Here is a 17130-nt window from a genome sequence, read left to right on the forward strand (position 1 = left end):
TCGCGCGGTTTTTTGGCCAGTAGCGGCGAAAATCGCGCTATTTTGGCCGTTAGCGGCGAAAATCGCGATTTTTTCCCGCCAACTGCGAAAATCGCATAGTTTTTGGCCGGTAGCGGCGAAAATTGAGCTGTTTTTGGCCGGTAGCGGCGAAAATCGCGATTTTTCCCCGCCAGCTGCAAAAATCGCTTGGTTTTTGGCCAGTAGCGCCGAAAATCGCTTGGTTTTTGGCCTTTAGCGGCGAAAATCGCGCTATTTTTGGCCGGTAGCGGCGAAAATCGCGATTTTTTCCCGCCAGCTGCGAAAATCGCATGGTTTTTGGCAGTAGCGGCGAAAATCGCGCGGTTTTTGGTCAGTAGCGGCGAAAATCGCGCTATTTTTGGCTGGTAGCGGCGAAAATCGCATAGTTTTTGGGCCGGTAGCGGCGAAAATTGAGCTGTTTTTGGCCGGTAGCGGCGAAAATCGCGCTATTTTTGGCCGGTAGCGGCGAAAATCGCGATTTTTCCCCGCCAGCTGCGAAAATCGCTTGGTTTTTGGCCAGTAGCGGCGAAAATCGCTTGGTTTTTGGCCTTTAGCGGCGAAAATCGCGCTATTTTTGGCCGGTAGCGGCGAAAATCGCGATTTTTTCCCGCCAGCTCCGAAAATCGCATGGTTTTTGGCCGGTAGCGGCGAAAATCGAGCTGTTTTTGGCCGGTAGCGCCGAAAATCGCGCTATTTTTGGCCGGTAGCGGCGAAAATCGCGATTTTTGTCCGCCAGCTGCGAAAATCGCATGGTTTTTGCGCAAAATAGCGCGGTTTTCGGCCGTTAGCGGCAAAAATAGCCCGATTTTTGGCCGCTAGCGGCAAAAATCGCGATTTTTACCCGCCAGCTGCGAACATCGCATGGTTTTTGGCCGGTAGCGGCGAAAATCGCGCGGTTTTTGGCCGGTAGCAGCGAAAATCGCGCTATTTTTGGCCGGTAGCGGCGAAAATTGCGATTTTTGTCCGCCAGCTGCGAAAATCGCATGGTTTTTGCGCAAATAGCTCAGTTTTCGGCCGTTAGCGGCAAAAAACGCTCTATTTTTGGCTGGTATCGGCGAAAATCGCGATTTTTGCCGTCCAGCTGCGAAAATCGCATGGTTTTTGGCTGGTAGCGGCGAAAATCGCGCTGTTTTTGGCCGGTACCGGCGAAAATCGCGCTATTTTTGCTGGTAGCGGCGAAAATCGCGATTTTTGCCCGCCAGCGGCGAAAATCGCATGGTTTTGGCCAGTAGCGGCGAAAATCGCGCGGTTTTTGGCCAGTAGCGGCGAAAATCGCGCTATTTTTGGCCGGTAGCGGCGAAAATCGCGATTTTTTCCCGCCAACTGCGAAAATCGCATAGTTTTTGGCCGGTAGCGGCGAAAATCGATCTGTTTTTGGCCGGTAGCGGCGAAAATCGCGCTATTTTTGGCCGGTAGCGGCGAAAATCGCGATTTTTCCCCGCCAGCTGCGAAAATAGCTTGGTTTTTGGCCAGGTAGCGGCGAAAATCGCTTGGTTTTTGGCCGTTAGCGGCGAAAATCGCGCTATTTTTGGCCGGTAGCGGCGAAAATCGCGATTTTTTCCCGCCAGCTGCGAAAATCGCATGGTTTTTGGCCGGTAGCGGCGAAAATCGAGCTGTTTTTGGCCGGTAGCGGCCGAAAATCGCGCTATTTTTGGCCGGTAGCGGCGAAAATCGCGATTTTTGTCCGCCAGCTGCGAAAATCGCATGGTTTTTGCGCAAAATAGCGCGGTTTTCGGCCGTTAGCGGCAAAAATAGCCCGATTTTTGGCCGCTAGCGGCAAAAATCGCGATTTTTACCCGCCAGCTGCGAACATCGCATGGTTTTTGGCCGGTAGCGGCGAAAATCGCGCGGTTTTTGGCCGGTAGCGGCGAAAATCGCGCTATTTTTGGCCGGTAGCGGCGAAAATCGCGATTTTTGCCCGTCCAGCTTGCGAAAATCGCATGGTTTTTGGCTGGTAGCGGCGAAAATCGCGCTGTTTTTGGCCGGTAGCGGCGAAAATCGCGCTATTTTTGGCTGGTAGCGGCGAAAATCGCGATTTTTGCCCGCCAGCGGCGAAAATCGCATGGTTTTTGGCCAGTAGCGGCGAAAATCGCGCGGTTTTTGGCCAGTAGCGGCGAAAATCGCGCTATTTTTGGCCGGTAGCGGCGAAAATCGCGATTGTTTTCCCGCCAACTGCGAAAATCGCATAGTTTTTGGCCGGTAGCGGCGAAAATTGAGCTGTTTTTGGCCGGTAGCGGCGAAAATCGCGATTTTTCCCCGCCAGCTGCAAAAATCGCTTGGTTTTTGGCCAGTAGCGCCGAAAATCGCTTGGTTTTTGGCCTTTAGCGGCGAAAATCGCGCTATTTTTGGCCGGTAGCGGCGAAAATCGCGATTTTTTCCCGCCAGCTGCGAAAATCGCATGGTTTTTGGCAGTAGCGGCGAAAATCGCGCGGTTTTTGGTCAGTAGCGGCGAAAATCGCGCTATTTTTGGCCGGTAGCGGCGAAAATCGCGATTTTTTCCCGCCAACTGCGAAAATCGCATAGTTTTTGGCCGGTAGCGGCGAAAATTGAGCTGTTTTTGGCCGGTAGCGGCGAAAATCGCGCTATTTTTGGCCGGTAGCGGCGAAAATCGCGATTTTTCCCCGCCAGCTGCGAAAATCGCTTGGTTTTTGGCCAGTAGCGGCGAAAATCGCTTGGTTTTTGGCCTTTAGCGGCGAAAATCGCGCTATTTTTGGCCGGTAGCGGCGAAAATCGCGATTTTTTCCCGCCAGCTCCGAAAATCGCATGGTTTTTGGCCGGTAGCGGCGAAAATCGAGCTGTTTTTGGCCGGTAGCGCCGAAAATCGCGCTATTTTTGGCCGGTAGCGGCGAAAATCGCGATTTTTGTCCGCCAGCTGCGAAAATCGCATGGTTTTTGCGCAAAATAGCGCGGTTTTCGGCCGTTAGCGGCAAAAATAGCCCGATTTTTGGCCGCTAGCGGCAAAAATCGCGATTTTTACCCGCCAGCTGCGAACATCGCATGGTTTTTGGCCGGTAGCGGCGAAAATCGCGCGGTTTTTGGCCGGTAGCAGCGAAAATCGCGCTATTTTTGGCCGGTAGCGGCGAAAATTGCGATTTTTGTCCGCCAGCTGCGAAAATCGCATGGTTTTTGCGCAAAATAGCTCAGTTTTCGGCCGTTAGCGGCAAAAAACGCTCTATTTTTGGCCGCTAGCGGCGAAAATCGCGCGGTTTTTGGCCGGTAGCGGCGAAAATCACGCTATTTTTGGCCGGTAGCGGCGAAAATCGCGATTTTTGCTAGCCAGCTGCGAAAATCGCATGATTTTTGCGCAAAATTGCGCGGTTTTCGCCCGTTAGCGGCAAAAATCGCCCGACTTTTGGCCGCTAGCGGCAAAAATCGGACGGTTTTTGGCCGCTAGCGGCGAAAATCGCGATTTTTGTCCGCCAGCGGCGAAAATCGCATTGTTTTTGCGCAAAATAGCGCGGTTTTCGGCCGTTAGCGGCAAAAATAGCCCGATTTTTGGCCGCTAACGGCAAAAATCGCGATTTTTGCCCGTCAGCTGCGAACATCGCATGGTTTTTGGCCGGTAGCGGCGAAAATCGCGCGGTTTTTGGCCGGTAGCAGCGAAAATCGCGCTATTTTTGGCCGGTAGCGGCGAAAATCGCGATTTTTGCCCGCCAGCTGCGAAAATCGCATGGTGTTTGGCAGGTAGCGGCGAAAATCGCGCGGTTTTTGGCCGGTAGCGGCAAAAATCGCGCTATTTTTGGCTGGTATCGGCGAAAATCGCGATTTTTGCCGTCCAGCTGCGAAAATCGCATGGTTTTTGGCCGGTAGCGGCGAAAATCGAGCTGTTTTTGGCCAGTAGCGGCGAAAATCGCGCTATTTTTTGGCCGGTAGCGGCGAAAATCGCAATTTTTGCCCGCCAGCTGCGAAAATCGCATGGTTTTTGCGCAAAATAGCGCGGTTTTCGGCCGTTAGCGGCAAAAATAGCCCGATTTTTGGCCGCTAGCTGCAAAAATCGCGATTTTTACCCGCCAGCTGCGAACATCGCATGGTTTTTGGCCGGTAGCGGCGAAAATCGCGCGGTTTTTGGCCGGTAGCGGCGAAAATCGCGCGGTTTTTGGCCGGTAGCGGCGAAAATCGCGCTATTTTTGGCCGGTAGCGGCGAAAATCGCATGGTTTTTGGCTGGTAGCGGCGAAAATCGCGCGGTTTTTGGCCGGTAGCGGCAAAAATCGCGCTATTTTTGGCTGGTATCGGCGAAAATCGCGATTTTTGCCCTCCAGCTGCGAAAATCGCATGGTTTTTGGCCGGTAGCGGCGAAAATCGAGCGGTTTTTGGCCAGTAGCGGCGAAAATCGCGCTATTTTTGGCCGGTAGCGGCGAAAATCTCGATTTTTGCCCGCCAGCTGCGAAAATCGCATGGTTTTTGCGCAAAATAGCGCGGTTTTCGGCCGTTAGCGGCAAAAATAGCCCGATTTTTCGCCGCTAGCGGCAAAAATCGCAATTTTTACCCGCCAGCTGCGAACATCGCATGGTTTTTGGCCGGTAGCGGCGAAAATCGCGCGGTTTTTGGCCGGTAGCGGCGAAAATCGCGCTATTTTTGGCCGGTAGCGGCGAAAATCGCGATTTTTGCCCGCCAGTTGCGAAAATCGCATGGTTTTTGGCTGGTAGCGGCGAAAATCGCGCTGTTTTTGGCCGGTAGCGGCGAAAATCGCGCTATTTTTGGCTGGTAGCGGCGAAAATCGCGATTTTTGCCCGCCAGCGGCGAAAATCGCATGGTTTTTGGCCAGTAGCGGCGAAAATCGCGCGGTTTTTGGCCAGTAGCGGCGAAAATCGCGCTATTTTTGGCCGGTAGCGGCGAAAATCGCGATTTTTTCCCGCCAACTGCGAAAATCGCATAGTTTTTGGCCGGTAGCGGCGAAAATTGAGCTGTTTTTGGCCGGTAGCGGCGAAAATCGCGCTATTTTTGGCCGGTAGCGGCGAAAATCGCGATTTTTGCCCGCCAGCTGCGAAAATCGCATGGTGTTTGGCAGGTAGCGGCGAAAATCGCGCGGTTTTTGGCCGGTAGCGGCGAAAAATCGCGCTATTTTTGGCTGGTATCGGCGAAAATCGCGATTTTTGCCGTCCAGCTGCGAAAATCGCATGGTTTTTGGCCGGTAGCGGCGAAAATCGAGCGGTTTTTGGCCGGTAGCGGCGAAAATCGCGCTATTTTTGGCCGGTAGCGGCGAAAATCGCAATTTTTGCCCGCCAGCTGCGAAAATCGCATGGTTTTTGCGCAAAATAGCGCGGTTTTCGGCCGTTAGCGGCAAAAATAGCCCGATTTTTGGCCGCTAGCTGCAAAAATCGCGATTTTTACCCGCCAGCTGCGAACATCGCATGGTTTTTGGCCGGTAGCGGCGAAAATCGCGCGGTTTTTGGCCGGTAGCGGCGAAAATCGCGCGGTTTTTGGCCGGTAGCGGCGAAAATCGCGCTATTTTTGGCCAGTAGCGGCGAAAATCGCATGGTTTTTGGCTGGTAGCGGCGAAAATCGCGCGGTTTTTGGCCGGTAGCGGCAAAAATCGCGCTATTTTTGGCTGGTATCGGCGAAAATCGCGATTTTTGCCCTCCAGCTGCGAAAATCGCATGGTTTTTGGCCGGTAGCGGCGAAAATCGAGCGGTTTTTGGCCAGTAGCGGCGAAAATCGCGCTATTTTTGGCCGGGAGCGGCGAAAATCTCGATTTTTGCCCGCCAGCTGCGAAAATCGCATGGTTTTTGCGCAAAATAGCGCGGTTTTCGGCCGTTAGCGGCAAAAATAGCCCGATTTTTCACCGCTAGCGGCAAAAATCGCAATTTTTACCCGCCAGCTGCGAACATCGCATGGTTTTTGGCCGGTAGCGGCAAAAATCGCGCGGTTTTTGGCCGGTAGCGGCGAAAATCGCGCTATTTTTGGCTGGTATCGGCGAAAATCGCGATTTTTGCCCTCCAGCTGCGAAAATCGCATGGTTTTTGGCTGGTAGCGGCGAAAATCGCGCTGTTTTTGGCCGGTAGCGGCGAAAATCGCGATTTTTGCCCGCCAGCGGCGAAAATCGCATGGTTTTTGGCCAGTAGCGGCGAAAATCGCGCGGTTTTTGGCCAGTAGCGGCGAAAATCGCGCTATTTTTGGCCGGTAGCGGCGAAAATCGCGATTTTTTCCCGCCAACTGCGAAAATCGCATAGTTTTTGGCCGGTAGCGGCGAAAATTGAGCTGTTTTTGGCCGGTAGCGGCGAAAATCGCGCTATTTTTGGCCGGTAGCGGCGAAAATCGCGATTTTTCCCCGCCAGCTGCGAAAATCGCTTGGTTTTTGGCCAGTAGCGGCGAAAATCGCTTGGTTTTTGGCCTTTAGCGGCGAAAATCGCGCTATTTTTGGCCGGTAGCGGCGAAAATCGCGATTTTTTTCCCGCCAGCTGCGAAAATCGCATGGTTTTTGGCCGGTAGCGGCGAAAATCGAGCTGTTTTTGGCCGGTAGCGCCGAAAATCGCGCTATTTTTGGCCGGTAGCGGCGAAAATCGCGATTTTTGTCCGCCAGCTGCGAAAATCGCATGGTTTTTTGCGCAAAATAGCGCGGTTTTCGGCCGTTAGCGGCAAAAATAGCCCGATTTTTGGCCGCTAGCGGCAAAAATCGCGATTTTTACCCGCCAGCTGCGAACATCGCATAGGTTTTTGGCCGGTAGCGGCGAAAATCGCGCGGTTTTTGGCCGGTATCGGCGAAAATCGCGCTATTTTTGGCCGGTAGCGGCGAAAATCGCGATTTTTGCCCGCCAGCTGCGAAAATCGCATGGTTTTTGGCTGGTAGCGGCGAAAATCGCGCGGTTTTTGGCCGGTAGCGGCGAAAATCGCGCTATTTTTGGCTGGTAGCGGCGAAAATCGCGATTTTTGCCCGCCAGCGGCGAAAATCGCATGGTTTTTGGCCAGTAGCGGCGAAAATCGCGCGGTTTTTGGCCGGTAGCGGCGAAAATCGCGCTATTTTTGGCCGGTAGCGGCGAAAATCGCGATTTTTGTCCCGCCAGCTGCGAAAATCGCATGGTTTTTGCGCAAAATAGCGCGGTTTTCGGCCGTTAGCGGCAAAAATAGCCCGATTTTTGGCCGCTAGCGGCAAAAATCGCGATTTTTACCCGCCAGCTGCGAACATCGCATAGTTTTTGGCCGGTAGCGGCGAAAATCGCGCGGTTTTTGGCCGGTATCGGCGAAAATCGCGCTATTTTTGGCCGGTAGCGGCGAAAATCGCGATTTTTGCCCGCCAGCTGCGAAAATCGCATGGTTTTTGGCTGGTAGCGGCGAAAATCGCGCGGTTTTTGCCCGGTAGCGGCGAAAATCGCGCTATTTTTGGCTGGTAGCGGCGAAAATCGCGATTTTTGCCCGCCAGCGGCGAAAATCGCATGGTTTTTGGCCAGTAGCGGCGAAAATCGCGCGGTTTTTGGCCAGTAGCGGCGAAAATCGCGCTATTTTTGGCCGGTAGCGGCGAAAATCGCGATTTTTTCCCGCCAACTGCGAAAATCGCATAGTTTTTGACCGGTAGCGACGAAAATTTAGCTGTTTTTGGCCGGTAGAGCGAAAATCGCGATTTTTCCCCGCCAGCTGCAAAAATCGCTTGGTTTTTGGCCAGTAGCGGCGAAAATCGCTTGGTTTTTAGCCTTTAGCGGCGAAAATCGCGCTATTTTTGGCCGGTAGCGGCGAAAATCGCGATTTTTTCCCGCCAGCTGCGAAAATCGCATGGTTTTTGGCCAGTAGCGGCGAAAATCGCGCGGTTTTTGGCCAGTAGCGGCGAAAATCGCGCTATTTTTGGCCGGTAGCGGCGAAAATCGCGATTTTTTTCCCGCCAATTGCGAAAATCGCATAGTTTTTGGCCGGTAGCGGCGAAAATTGAGCTGTTTTTGGCCGGTAGCGGAGAAAATCGCGCTATTTTTGGCCGGTAGCGGCGAAAATCGCGATTTTTCCCCGCCAGCTGCGAAAATCGCTTGGTTTTTGGCCAGTAGCGGCGAAAATCGCTTGGTTTTTGGCCTTTAGCGGCGAAAATCGCGCTATTTTTGGCCGGTAGCGGCGAAAATCGCGATTTTTTTCCCGCCAGCTCCGAAAATCGCATGGTTTTTGGCCGGTAGCGGCGAAAATCGAGCTGTTTTTGGCCGGTAGCGCCGAAAATCGCGCTATTTTTGGCCGGTAGCGGCGAAAATCGCGATTTTTGTCCGCCAGCTGCGAAAATCGCATGGTTTTTGCGCAAAATAGCGCGGTTTTCGGCCGTTAGCGGCAAAAATAGCCCGATTTTTGGCCGCTAGCGGCAAAAATCGCGATTTTTACCCGCCAGCTGCGAACATCGCATGGTTTTTGGCCGGTAGCGGCGAAAATCGCGCGGTTTTTGGCCGGTAGCAGCGAAAATCGCGCTATTTTTGGCCGGTAGCGGCGAAAATTGCGATTTTTGTCCGCCAGCTGCGAAAATCGCATGGTTTTTGCGCAAAATAGCTCAGTTTTCGGCCGTTAGCGGCAAAAAACGCTCTATTTTTGGCCGCTAGCGGCGAAAATCGCGCGGTTTTTGGCCGGTAGCGGCGAAAATCACGCTATTTTTGGCCGGTAGCGGCGAAAATCGCGATTTTTGCTAGCCAGCTGCGAAAATCGCATGATTTTTGCGCAAAATTGCGCGGTTTTCGCCCGTTAGCGGCAAAAATCGCCCGACTTTTGGCCGCTAGCGGCAAAAATCGGACGGTTTTTGGCCGCTAGCGGCGAAAATCGCGATTTTTGTCCGCCAGCTGCGAAAATCGCATTGTTTTTGCGCAAAATAGCGCGGTTTTCGGCCGTTAGCGGCAAAAATAGCCCGATTTTTGGCCGCTAACGGCAAAAATCGCGATTTTTGCCCGTCAGCTGCGAACATCGCATGGTTTTTGGCCGGTAGCGGCGAAAATCGCGCGGTTTTTGGCCGGTAGCAGCGAAAATCGCGCTATTTTTGGCCGGTAGCGGCGAAAATCGCGATTTTTGTCCGCCAGCTGCGAAAATCGCATGGTGTTTGGCAGGTAGCGGCGAAAATCGCGCGGTTTTTGGCCGGTAGCGGCAAAAATCGCGCTACTTTTGGCTGGTATCGGCGAAAATCGCGAGTTTTGCCGTCCAGCTGCGAAAATCGCATGGTTTTTGGCCGGTAGCGGCGAAAATCGAGCGGTTTTTGGCCAGTAGCGGCGAAAATCGCGCTATTTTTGGCCGGTAGCGGCGAAAATCGCAATTTTTGCCCGCCAGCTGCGAAAATCGCATGGTTTTTGCGCAAAATAGCGCGGTTTTCGGCCGTTAGCGGCAAAAATAGCCCGATTTTTGGCCGCTAGCTGCAAAAATCGCGATTTTTACCCGCCAGCTGCGAACATCGCATGGTTTTTGGCCGGTAGCGGCGAAAATCGCGCGGTTTTTGGCCGGTAGCGGCGAAAATCGCGATTTTTTCCCGCCAGCTCCGAAAATCGCATGGTTTTTGGCCGGTAACGGCGAAAATCGAGCTGTTTTTGGCCGGTAGCGCCGAAAATCGCGCTATTTTTGGCCGGTAGCGGCGAAAATCGCGATTTTTGTCCGCCAGCTGCGAAAATCGCATGGTTTTTGCGCAAAATAGCGCGGTTTTCGGCCGTTAGCGGCAAAAATAGCCCGATTTTTGGCCGCTAGCGGCAAAAATCGCGATTTTTACCCGCCAGCTGCGAACATCGCATGGTTTTTGGCCGGTAGCGGCGAAAATCGCGCGGTTTTTGGCCGGTAGCGGCGAAAATCGCGCTATTTTTGGCCGGTAGCGGCGAAAATTGCGATTTTTGTCCGCCAGCTGCGAAAATCGCATGGTTTTTGCGCAAAATAGCTCAGTTTTCGGCCGTTAGCGGCAAAAAACGCTCTATTTTTGGCCGCTAGCGGCGAAAATCGCGCGGTTTTTGGCCGGTAGCGGCGAAAATCACGCTATTTTTGGCCGGTAGCGGCGAAAATCGCGATTTTTGCTAGCCAGCTGCGAAAATCGCATGATTTTTGCGCAAAATTGCGCGGTTTTCGCCCGTTAGCGGCAAAAATCGCCCGACTTTTGGCCGCTAGCGGCAAAAATCGGACGGTTTTTGGCCGCTAGCGGCGAAAATCGCGATTTTTGTCCGCCAGCTGCGAAAATCGCATTGTTTTTGCGCAAAATAGCGCGGTTTTCGGCCGTTAGCGGCAAAAATAGCCCGATTTTTGGCCGCTAACGGCAAAAATCGCGATTTTTGCCCGTCAGCTGCGAACATCGCATGGTGTTTGGCAGGTAGCGGCGAAAATCGCGCGGTTTTTGGCCGGTAGCGGCAAAAATCGCGCTATTTTTGGCTGGTATCGGCGAAAATCGCGATTTTTGCCGTCCAGCTGCGAAAATCGCATGGTTTTTGGCCGGTAGCGGCGAAAATCGAGCGGTTTTTGGCCAGTAGCGGCGAAAATCGCGCTATTTTTGGCCGGTAGCGGCGAAAATCGCAATTTTTGCCCGCCAGCTGCGAAAATCGCATGGTTTTTGCGCAAAATAGCGCGGTTTTCGGCCGTTAGCGGCAAAAATAGCCCGATTTTTGGCCGCTAGCTGCAAAAATCGCGATTTTTACCCGCCAGCTGCGAACATCGCATGGTTTTTGGCCGGTAGCGGCGAAAATCGCGCGGTTTTTGGCCGGTAGCGGCAAAAATCGCGCGGTTTTTGGCCGGTAGCGGCGAAAATCGCGCTATTTTTGGCCGGTAGCGGCGAAAATCGCATGGTTTTTGGCTGGTAGCGGCGAAAATCGCGCGGTTTTTGGCCGGTAGCGGCAAAAATCGCGCTATTTTTGGCTGGTATCGGCGAAAATCGCGATTTTTTGCCCTCCAGCTGCGAAAATCGCATGGTTTTTGGCCGGTAGCGGCGAAAATCGAGCGGTTTTTGGCCAGTAGCGGCGAAAATCGCGCTATTTTTGGCCGGGAGCGGCGAAAATCTCGATTTTTGCCCGCCAGCTGCGAAAATCGCATGGTTTTTGTGCAAAATAGCGCGGTTTTCGGCCGTTAGCGGCAAAAATAGCCCGATTTTTCGCCGCTAGCGGCAAAAATCGCAATTTTTACCCGCCAGCTGCGAACATCGCATGGTTTTTGGCCGGTAGCGGCGAAAATCGCGCGGTTTTTGGCCGGTAGCGGCGAAAATCGCGCTATTTTTGGCTGGTATCGGCGAAAATCGCGATTTTTGCCCTCCAGCTGCGAAAATCGCATGGTTTTTGGCTGGTAGCGGCGAAAATCGCGCTGTTTTTGGCCGGTAGCGGCGAAAATCGCGCTATTTTTGGCTGGTAGCGGCGAAAATCGCGATTTTTGCCCGCCAGCGGCGAAAATCGCATGGTTTTTGGCCAGTAGCGGCGAAAATCGCGCGGTTTTTGGCCAGTAGCGGCGAAAATCGCGCTATTTTTGGCCGGTAGCGGCGAAAATCGCGATTTTTTCCCGCCAACTGCGAAAATCGCATAGTTTTTGGCCGGTAGCGGCGAAAATTGAGCTGTTTTTGGCCGGTAGCGGCGAAAATCGCGCTATTTTTGGCCGGTAGCGGCGAAAATCGCGATTTTTCCCCGCCAGCTGCGAAAATCGCTTGGTTTTTGGCCAGTAGCGGCGAAAATCGCTTGGTTTTTGGCCTTTAGCGGCGAAAATCGCGCTATTTTTGGCCGGTAGCGGCGAAAATCGCGATTTTTTTCCCGCCAGCTGCGAAAATCGCATGGTTTTTGGCCGGTAGCGGCGAAAATCGAGCTGTTTTTGGCCGGTAGCGCCGAAAATCGCGCTATTTTTGGCCGGTAGCGGCGAAAATCGCGATTTTTGTCCGCCAGCTGCGAAAATCGCATGGTTTTTGCGCAAAATAGCGCGGTTTTCGGCCGTTAGCGGCAAAAATAGCCCGATTTTTGGCCGCTAGCGGCAAAAATCGCGATTTTTACCCACCAGCTGCGAACATCGCATAGTTTTTGGCCGGTAGCGGCGAAAATCGCGCGGTTTTTGGCCGGTATCGGCGAAAATCGCGCTATTTTTGGCCGGTAGCGGCGAAAATCGCGATTTTTGCCCGCCAGCTGCGAAAATCGCAAAAGAAGGCGGAAGGGTCGCCGCCAGAACAGGACCCGAACCAAGGGGCACGAACAACTGCAACAGACCGAGACAAAGAAGCACATCACAGGACACAGGCTGACCAACGCCTGAGAACACACGCAGAACATCCCTGCTGCAGAGGAGGCAGGAAGAAAGAGCAGAAGCACAAAAAAAACCAGGAGAACAACCAGGGAAGGACAATCAGGCAGGGACAAAAACCCCACGCAATCCCCAGGCACAAAACGGCAGCAAAGTCAACCCGTTCTCGCAAATTTAATAAGTCAATATTGACTTATTAAATATGTGCATAGGTGACATACTTAACATAATAGATACCCTTAAAAAGATTCATAGAAAACACCGACCTTACCTAACCTACTTAGTATGTTAAGATAAGCATCTTATTGCTTCATAATTATAATTATTACCTAACCTATAATAGGTATAGGTTAAGAAATAATTGTAATTACGAAGCAATAAGATGCTTATCTTAAGATACTAACAAGGTTAGGTAAGGTTGGTGTTTTCTATGAATCTTTTTAAGGGTATCTATTATGTTTAGTATATGACCTATGCACGTAGTTAATAAGTCAATATTGACTTTACGAATTTGCGAGAACGGGTTGAGCAAAGTGCCACTCCACAACCGGACACAGGAACAAGGACACGCCACCGTGAAACACGGTACCAATGCACACGTGCAGCAGCAGCAACAGGCACCACTGCAACCTGTAAATAGCAACTCCCTTCTGCAAAGGCAGAGAACGGAGCAGGCAGACCCCAGACAGGGCCAACGGAGACACGACAAAACCCCGCAGGCCCAGAAACCTGCACCAGGCGACCGACGGCGGAGAAACCCCGCTCGATACCTGCTGGATGAGGTACTGGGAGCTCTTTTACACCTGAAGCCCGGACCAAGGTCAGGCTAGACCAGCCAGAGGATGGCCCGGACCAAGGTCAGGCTAGACCAGCCAGAGGATGGCCCACCAGGCAGCTGCTAGGAGCAGTCCACCGGCCCACATACCCCCACAAGCAGGACGGGCCGGAACTGCCATACGAAAACAGGCCAGTGCGCCCTGGAAGTCCACGGACGAACCAGCAAGAAGGCTTATGCTCGCAAGTAGGTCGTGTAACAAGCACAGACCTCTGATGGTAATACAGTGTTCCCCAAAGGTGCCAATAGCACCACTGCACTCCACTGGTACTATCCCGCAAGTTCTAACAGATAGGCGGGACCCAAGAGCCAGAGCTCAAATCCTGCAAGCACAACCAGGAGCCTTACCAGGTGAGTACAGAACCAACCCCACAACCCCCACACCTCACAACATTAAAAAAGGAGGGTCCCCTGAATGACTCCAGCATGGGTTGGACATGCACATGAGGGGGACAGGAAGGGGTGATAAAGGGACAGTCACTGGTGTGCGAACGGTCTCAGTCGTACAAAAATATACCTAAATAAAGACAGGTATATAAACACCGCCGCATCCAGCGCCCGGCCAAAAGACGCCAGACCGCAGAAACTCACCTGGCGAATGGTGGCACGAACTTGACACGACTCAACCGTGCCCAGAAGAACTTGGGAGCACCGCCAGAGCCGGACCCTGCCGGACCCGCAGGAGAGCAGGGAGAGGCGAAGGAGGCGGTCCACACCCATGATACAGGGAAAACCGCGGTGTCCTCCCCCACAACTGGAAACCAAGACACCCCCGACGCGAAGGGGCACATACCGCAGCCAGGGAGAAGAACGAGAGGCGAAGCACTGTAGCAAAAAAGGGCGCAAAACACCAGCACTGAAACACCGCCCAGACCAAAACAAACTCCACGGCGCATGCGCATAACACGCTGGCCGAACCACACACCCTCCCTGCGGGAAGGCGCCAGCCAGGACTACTGCACGAGAAAAGTAGCTAAAAGAGGAAGCAGGAACAAGAAAACCGGCCAAATTAGCAAAGAGCTCAAAAAGCAGCCCAACCGGGCGACAAGCAGCCCAACCGGGCGACAAGCAGCCCAACCGGGCGACAAGCAGCCCAACAGGGCGACAAGCAGCCCAACAGGGCGACAAGCAGCCCAACAGGGCGACAAGCAGCCCAACAGGGCGACAAGCAGCCCAACAGGGCGACAAGCAGCCCAACAGGGCGACAAGCAGCCCAACAGGGCGACAAGCAGCCCAACAGGGCGACAAGCAGCCCAACAGGGCGACAAGCAGCCCAACAGGGCGACAAGTATGAGGAGCCGACAGACGTTCCAATAATGCGGGAAGTAGCGAAAAACCTTCCCGTACCCTCGAAAACACAGAAGCCAACACTAGTTCCGAAGGCACATGAAGGCGCAGGCGCACCCGAGATCAGAAGTCACGCAGAACCCCATCGAACGGGGAAACATGACGAAAACACCGTCCCAAAAAGGGGGGGGGGGAGGAAACATCCACCCACAGGACGGAACCAACCGACTCAAAGGCCAAGGAACCGAGCCCGGGGAGAGGCCGACGCCCAACAGCACGTACGGCGAGTGGGGAGGAAAGACCCCACTCCGCGTAACCACAAGCCCCGCCTAGAGGGGGATAAAAACCCCCACGGGGTCTAACGGGGCCAAGGCCCCCCCAAGTCAGCCCCTCCCCAGCCCCGGGAACCTACACGACAGGCCCCGGGGCCGAGCCGTTCCCCCAAAGCCCCGGCCGTACCAGAAAACCGGGGCAGCCGTGAAAACACTAAGGAAGGGAGCCCACTGGCAGACTCATACAACATGGTTGGAGGAACAGGCTCAAATGCCCCCGTCACTACCCCGGAAGGGGAATTCCCCGAGACTGCCCGAGTCTCAACACCACCAAAAACCCCGCCCCGAACCTACAGACGGTAAGGAACCGGATGCAGGCAGGAAGGGCGATCCAGGGGAAAGACAAGGGGGGCGTGGATGGAACCGAAGCAACCAACACCCCCAAGTCCCAAAACGAACTACAACGGGGCAGCCCCGGGGCTCCCGGGGAGGAAATCACGAGAACGTTGCCACCACCAAGGCTCAAGTGCAAACGCCCCTGCTGCCCGCACCCGCTTTGTTAGCACAACTGGGTAACCGAGCCACAACCAGCAACCAAACTCGCAGGACTCCGGGTCGAAGGTGTCACCGACCCCACAGGCAGCAGACGGAGGAAAAACAGAGAGTCACCCAGAGACAAAGGGTGAGAGCAACCCTCAAACTCGCTGGAAGCGAGGGGGGGACTCTGGGGTCACATCCATCGGACCCGCGCGCCCCCAGGGGTTTCCCAGGGTCCCGAGCGTTTACTTTAAGGCCACCACAAGCGCCCTAATGACTTAACTAGCGGGTACACCTATGGCTGCCACCTGACAATCACCTCTATATTTTGTCTAAATATATAATACAAAATAATAACGAATAACAACATGAAGTACACACCCCGAACAATCCTTTCTATATTATGATTGAGTAATGATATCTGCAACACAAGATTTATTTTGCTCACTGGTAATCAACATGACCCTTGCCAGGCGGCGGCTGGTCGACAACTGAGCCACACGTTAAGAAGCAGGACTCCCAGACGCGCCACTCACCCTTACTTCACCATAATATCTAAACTGTCAACCTCTAATACAGTTAAGCATCTGACCACCAGAGGCGCTAATGCTCCCCTATTATTACACCATCCATATAATGATTGCTCTCATTATTCATTGTTGCAACAACGTTTAAATACATTCATGTTCTGTAGTGACAATGTCAGACCTCGAAGGAAGAATTGAAACACCCTTCTGAAGATGTATTATTAAATACGAAAGTAAGTAAGTAATTATCAAAAGAAGGCACCAAACCGGGAAGGCTATGTAGCACCATCAAATGTGCAGAATAATCAGAGGGCGCTAAATATCACCAAGAATGCCAATACGAGAACAAAAACGCATAAGGCGAACGATATCAAAAGTATCCGAGTCACCAAGAATTCCATTGAGGGACAGGTGACCGCGAGGGACGGTCGGAAAGCAAGACACACGCTCGTCCTGGAAGTCAGGACATTCAAGAAGGACATGCACGACCGTAAAAGGGACAATGCAACTAGGACAATAAGGAGCAGGGCGGCGCTCCATCAAGTGACCATGGGTTAAGCGAGTATGGCCAATACGCAACCTCGCCAGAGCTGTTTCCCACCGCTGGTTACGGTGGAAGGAGGACGGCCACGAGGAAACACAACATTTAAGAGTACATAGTTTGTTACCAGTAACAGACGACCAAGAAGCCTGCCAACGGGTAAGGACGGAGGAATGGATAACCGGGTAAAAGTCGGAATATAGAATACCTTTACGAGAGATGGGACAAGAGCGGACAGCTTCCTTGGCGGCAGCATCCGCACGCTCATTTAAAGACACACCAATATGGCTGGGAACCCAACAAAACTCAACCGACTTAGGAGAGTTTAAATAGTTAAAATTTACCACCTATAACACCGTCCTACCACTAATGGGTGTTGTGGGTCGAGTGTCTCGGGGCTCTGTCCTGGGACCTCTCTGTCTGCACGATAACACAAGGGGCACACGCACTAGGGGACACAGGTGGAAACCGAGTGCCCAAATGAGCCACAGAGATATTAGAAAGAATATTTTTTAGTGTCAGAGTGGTTGACAAATGGAATGCACTAGGAAGTGATGTGGTGGAGGCTGACTCCATACACAGTTTCAAGTGTAGATATGATAGAGCCCAATAGGCTCAGGAACCTGTACACCTGTTGATTGACAGTTGAGAGGCGGGACCAAAGAGCCAGAGCTCAACCCCTGCAAGCACAAGTAGGTGAGTACAAATAGGTGAGTCTACTTACACTTACAGTCTAAAGTGTTGCCGGGTATTAGGTAGAATCTTGGTACAGCTGCACTCAAGACACTTTTAAAGTGAGCTTAAAATGTGTACTCCTCATGGTTGCATAGATTATATTGTCCTATTATCTAGTACAACACTATAGAGATGTCATACAAAAGTACTACTACTCTATGTACTTAAAGTCATATGTACAATATGCTATTATGTGGGAACCGACCCGCGTCCAACATCCTGGTTGATCAGTCCAGCAACCAGGAGGCCTGGTCGAGGAC

This window comes from Procambarus clarkii, chromosome 12, assembly GCF_040958095.1.
Source record: "Procambarus clarkii isolate CNS0578487 chromosome 12, FALCON_Pclarkii_2.0, whole genome shotgun sequence".
Lineage (NCBI taxonomy): Eukaryota > Metazoa > Arthropoda > Malacostraca > Decapoda > Cambaridae > Procambarus > Procambarus clarkii.